The following is a 6,253-nucleotide window of genomic DNA, read 5'->3' on the forward strand; positions in this document are numbered from 1 at the left end:
TTGTTTGATAAGATCATTAATAAAGGTATGTGGTATTATAGGGAGCCTGCAGATTAGCGGATCGAGTGCGAGTGGCTCGAAGGGTTTATAGCTTGCATACTACGAGGTGAGTCTTCTTACTATACCTCACCCGGAAGGGTTTGACTGCGTGACCGGAAGGTCGTATGTGTTATATTTATGCTATGTCTAGAGAGGTAGATGCTTTATATGTGATGTATGCTTATATGTGATGTATGCTTATACGGGCCGGAAGGCGAGACTTTATGTGATAGAAAGAACGGTATGATGTATGACTTATGTGTTATGTGTGATATGTTATATGTGTTATGTTTTATACTATTATGGGCCGGAAGGCAAAATACTATGGGCCGGAAGGCAATATAATACGGGCCGGAAGGCGATATGTTATGGGCCGGAAGGCGATTATGTTACGGGCCGGAAGGCAATGTTATGTGGATCGAAAGGTCCGGGCCGGAAGGCGTATGTGGGTAAGTCGTATACTGGGGAACTCACTAAGCATTTATGCTTACTAGTTGTGTTTATGTTTTTTTTTCAGGTACTAGTGATGACCGTGGGAAGGCGCCGGCGTGACACGTACACACTGCCATTGTTGAAGATTTTGGGGATTCGTTATTTATATTTTTGCAATAAACTTGGAATAAATCCTTTTGTCGAATAATGATGTTTTAATTTAAATGAAAAATTTATTTGAAAATTTGAGCTGTTACAGTATCATGACACTTGGATAGACTAAATGAGAGAAAGGACACTTAAGGTTTATTAATATATTTTAAGTTCTAATATATTAATAATATTATTTATTTAGTATTAATCAAGAATTAATTTAGAATTAATTTCATGTTCAAAAGGAGACTAATTAGATATATGGGGTCGATTGTGTAAATCATCCATTCTTATATAGTGTGCTAATGATCCATGGTTTATTGTATTGGGCTCCATGGATAGTCCATGGAGGTTATGAACCCATAAGGTGCTCCATGGATAGTCCATGGAGGTTATGAACCCATGCATCATGGAACATTAAAAGTCATGTCAATTAGGGTTTACATGTTGTAACCCTACTTGTGACACCATTATAAAAGGACCCCATGGGCTACCAAAATCTGCACTATGTGTAGAGAAAGAGGGCTAGCTGATTTTGAGTGATAGTGTATTTCTCTCAATGTTATTCCAAGAGTTGTGGTGTTGTGTGAAACATTTGAGGCATCACATTTGAGGTGCTATGCTCACAAAGTTCTTAAGGAATCCAAGCAACAAGAAAGGTATGTTCTCATACTAGCTTTTATGTTTCAAGTTCCCCATTCCATGCTAGTTAGGTTAAGAACCTTGGAAAAATTAAATTTGCATGTATCTTAGTAAAACATAGATCCAAGGTTTCTAGGGTTGCATATACACCTTAGGAGTGTTAGAATGCTCAAAACCTTTCAGTGGTATCAGAGCCTAGGGTTGTTTTCAATTATACTTGATGCTATTTCCAAGGAAAATCTTTTTTTTTTGGAATCTGATAGTTCACCACGAGGTGGTGACTGTTCAGTGAAAAAAATTAGTTTTTTTTTTTGGCAAGTTTTGGATTAGAATCATTACCACAAAGTGTTTTTGTTCATAAAATTCGATTTTGATGTTATGGTAATGTTATTCTCATCCAAATAAAGAATAATTATCAAATTTTCAAGTTTTGTATGTGCTATTTATGATTCTTGAAATTGTTGATATGAATGTTCATACACTTAATAGTTTAGAAGATAATAGGAATTATTTGCCAATAGTTTGTTAGTTTAATTCTTGATCTTGATGTGTTTTAACGAAATCCATAATTTGTCCTCAAGTTATAGATTACCAAAAGTCCATTAAAGAAACACATAAGTTACGTGAAAATGAAGAGTCTTCACTTTAATAACCTATTAACTCATAAGTTATGAAGTTGAAAAGTTTTGAAAGTTAAAAAACTTACCCTCAAGTTTTGGAATATGTAAAGTCACTTTAAAACCTTTAGTTCCAACACTAGAATTTTAAAAGTTAAAATTCAACTCTTATACTTTATAATATTATAAGTTTTATATATATATATATATATATATATATATATATATATATATATATATATATATACCATCTTATAAAGCATACATAATAATGTCTTAAGTATAAATTTTAAAGCCTAATGTACAAACATTTAAACATGTTATCTTAAAAAAACAAGGAAGGGAAATCTGGACTTTTGAATCTAAAATGAACGGTATGGATTGTTATTTTGGCAATCCAAGTGAAATGGTTTCAACCAATGAGAAATGGTTTTCCCGGACACTCACACGGATCGACCATCTCGGATACCTTTTCCTTCGTTCACCCTTTTCATTTCAAAATTTGAATACTCAAAATTTCTCTCTGGAAACCTGGAAACCTAAATACCATCTCCACAACCAGAAGTACTCTTCTCCTTTCTTCACTTACCAGTGCCCCATTACCACAGTCACCACATACACCTCCTTCACCATGACGACCACGCTCATCGATTTCATTGATTTCATCTATGTGTTTTAACTGTTTTTTCAGTACTCCGATGAAGACGACACCTTCATCAGTTCCATCTGCTCTGGTAGCCACCCTCCAGACAAGATTTCACATAAGCTTTTGCTCACCTTATTTCTTTCACTTATCTTTATCATTTCCAGTCAACTCTATATACCACTCCATTCTCTCTAAGAAACCCAAGAAACCCCAGATCTAAATCTTAGCTATAAACCACAGAATCTCAGCGGATCCAGGTTTCTCTCTTATACCTATTTGTTCTTGCCTTCTTGGAATATGTCTAATCTTTGTTTTGAATCACTTTTTATTTAGACTCTAATTTTTGCTTATTATGGATTCATGTGCAAGGGTTTCAACAAATGGAAGCCAACACCACCACCAACTATCGCTTTCACCTCCATAGATATTCTTATCTCTCTCTCTTTCCCTCTCTGGTTTGAAGAAATAGAGACACACACCACCTTCACACTTCGATCTGTACTTTTCTATGAAATTGGGTTTTGACACCACCTTCAGACTTTCATCTATATTTCTCTATAACATCGGGTTTTGATAATGTTATTTCTCTATAACATCGGATATTGACCTGTTCTTCGATGAATTACACCACCGGAGATGGCGGAGCCAGAGATCGGTGAGTTGAGCTTCACCTGATACATGATTTTACCGATTCTTTCTGATACGTTGCATTTTTTCTCTTAATTTAATGTTTTTTGCAACAAAAACTCCAAAGAAGTAGGTGTGATTCACATTTTCCACCAATGGGATTCTACGCGGATTTTGTGGGGTTTTAATCCGATTTCAGTAATCAAAATTGAAACCCCCATTTTACAATATTTGGAATTAAATCCTCTAAATTTACTTAGATGTGCTGTTTTCGATTTGGTTGTTTCGATTGACTTACATCTTCTTTCTCTCTCATGTTTTTTCTTGGAATTTTTATGGCAAATTGTTTGCTGATAAGAAAAGCTACCTGGGATTTTCATAAATTAATTTTATCAGTTTTTGTTGGCATTAATTGCTTGCATGCTATTTCTGTTTTGATTCTCATAACTATTAACCATGACTATCTGTAATTGTTATTCAATTGTAAATCTTAGGTGAAGGATCATTTATGTGAGAAAATGCATTTGGGGGTTTTTGGCAGGTTAGCAAGGAATGGGAATTAGGGTTCTTCAATTGCAATCCCAATCCACACCGCTCTTCAGGTCTCAATAATTCTTAATTTAGGGTTAATAGAGACAGAAACGGGTTAAAGTTTTTAAATTTTCAGTGATCAGGTGAAATTCGGAATGAACTATGGGAGAGGTTTTCCACTCCCTCATTAGAAAACAGTAATTCATGGACTCCGACAACAGGAATTCCACCGGAAAACGGAATCGGGCCTCGTAGGGGATCTTGGACTACAACCATGCTTGGAGGACCGATTCCAGGGGTTGGTGGCTTAGGTGAGACTGCAGGAAGAGCACTTCCTGTGGATGATGAGCTTATTTGTGGTAAGAAACCGGAATCATGGATGACGATTTCAAGGGGAAATGGGATTAAGAGTCATAGGGATTTGTTGACAACTATCCATCAAAAGAACAACATTGTGCCAAATAGGCAGAATTGCTAAAGTGAATTGCATTTCTTTGAACATTAATGATGTAATGTGGTTGACATGTTGTTCCATCCATACTTGCTTAAAATAAGAAATTGGTACTTGAAATTTATACAGGTGTTATTGATTCTCAAGACTTAAAAGCTAAGCATATGATTCACCAACATGTGACTGCTAAAAATCAAAAGGATCACCAGTTTGATGTTTTTGATAGGCTTGGGTGAAATTTTTTCCTTTCATTTTATCGTCTGAAGCAACCAATTTGGCCTATCATGTCAGTATGCTATAGATTACTATCTAAAATGACCGATCTATCGTCTATTTTGTTGCTAAAGTGACTGGTTTGCCCTTTGTTTTTGTCTTTCAGGTTTAGAAGCAAAATAAAAGCATCTGGATAGTTAAGGTTCCTGTTCCAAATATGGTTTCTCTTTCATGGTGAGAATTGTTTTTTATTTTTATTTAAGCCTTTATGTTTGTTGTCTTATGAATTCGTACTCTAACCAAACACTTTTATTCCTCTATGTATTCTGTAAAAAGGAATGTATGTATGGACGAAAGTAGAAATGGATTAGGCACTTAGCACTTGAGCTCAATGATTCAAAGCTTTGAATCTCCTATAGTGGCTCCCAGTTGCATGGGAGAAGATGTTAGAGGATGATTCATAAAGCAGAAGATTATATGGGTTATCATTATATGTTCATTTTCTAGCTGGGATTTTTCATGGCATCATAGGATATTTTTATGGTCAAAATAATAAGTTTGTTGTGAGTTAGTTTAATTGCCCATTTCACTTTGATTTGTAAGGTTTTTGAGAATATTTAGCATTGACACAGTTAAGTTGGCTCTATATCTGTTTTCCAATGTTGAGATCATGTATTGAATGCATCTTTTATATTTTAGAAGATATATTTGTTTTAAAAATTGATGACAGATACGATCACCCATTAATTTGAGTATTGAGTATAAAAGATTTGATTAGATAAAAACACTTGTGGCGACATTATTTGGTGTTGATGTGTAGAAACCATGCCTCCTAGATGACAACTATTGTACCTAATGAGTAAAAGATTATATTTATTGCCCATTGCCCATATTTTTTGCAGCTTTTATAAATTAACAGCCTGCCAACAAAATTGAGTAGATCAAATTCATCTTAATGTCTTAGTATTTTAGCTAATGTATACGAAACTCTCTTTATTGTAGCAAAATTTGGCAAAATGAAGAATATAACATTAAGAATTAAACTTTAGCTGTTAAAAGACTATGGGGAACATGGAGAGTGTGTTATTTATGGTGGAACTGGAATCATGAGTTTTGTACAGAGCTGAAGATCATGACCAAACATACAAACCCATGAAAAAATGGTATATGTTTAAACTGCATTTTTTTCATTCAAAAGGAATCATGGGCATGTGTTATCTTTTGAAATCACGTGGACCACAACATTCATAACGTAATTGTTAGTGTTTATTCTATTGAAAGAAATTTTAATTCTGATTTTTATGAAGTATAACTACAAACAAAACATTACTAACCATACTAATTATTTGTCTATTAAAAATACGATCACAAAGATTTTTTTACCATTAAAAACATAACAATGACAATACATATGCTTTGAATTTTATTCAAAATATAATTTATGATAAATTTTAGTTGAAAATATTCAGATTGTTTAAAATTTCTGTGCACATGTTAGTGGAAACAAGATCAACTTTACAAATTCTAAACTATAAGATTGTAAATTGTATTAAAGTTATTTATGAATTATTTAATCGCTTAAAAATAAAATCGATCGATTATTTATTCGCTTAGACTTTTCATCTAAAATATAAAACTACATAGTATATGATTATATATTTATATACATAAAATAAACTGAAAAAAATAAACATGCAGTCCGGTTATAAAATAAACTGAAAAAATAAACATGCAATTCGGTTCGAACGGTCACCCCTACCTTTTACGAATAAATACTATGTTTTATTTATCAACTATGTAGATTTTTACATTAAACTATCAACTATGTAGATTTTTGATGATTTTTACATCAAACGAAGAAAATACAAAATTAAATTACGAAGTGAAATTTTTTACATTAAA

At 33.3% G+C, this 6,253-nt stretch overlaps 1 long non-coding RNA gene across 5 annotated transcripts; it reads left to right on the forward strand.

Moving 5' to 3' along the window:
* Window positions 1-2,328: 2,328 nt before the first annotated feature.
* LOC145036967 (uncharacterized) lies at window positions 2,329-4,997 on the forward strand. 5 transcript variants are annotated; one of them, XR_013678598.1, is made up of 6 exons: window positions 2,329-2,786; window positions 2,899-3,184; window positions 3,651-4,046; window positions 4,268-4,424; window positions 4,518-4,585; window positions 4,688-4,997. It is a non-coding gene; the product is annotated as an uncharacterized LOC145036967 (long non-coding RNA). The 5 variants fall into 5 exon arrangements; XR_013678597.1 differs by having other exon boundaries at window positions 2,330-2,786; window positions 3,651-3,758; window positions 3,824-4,424; XR_013678599.1 differs by having other exon boundaries at window positions 2,330-2,786; window positions 3,698-3,758; window positions 3,824-4,424.
* The last annotated feature ends 1,256 nt before the right edge of the window (window positions 4,998-6,253 follow it).

The sequence above is a fragment of the Lactuca saligna genome, chromosome 3 (assembly GCF_052625555.1).
Source record: "Lactuca saligna cultivar CGN05327 chromosome 3, ASM5262555v1, whole genome shotgun sequence".
Lineage (NCBI taxonomy): Eukaryota > Viridiplantae > Streptophyta > Magnoliopsida > Asterales > Asteraceae > Lactuca > Lactuca saligna.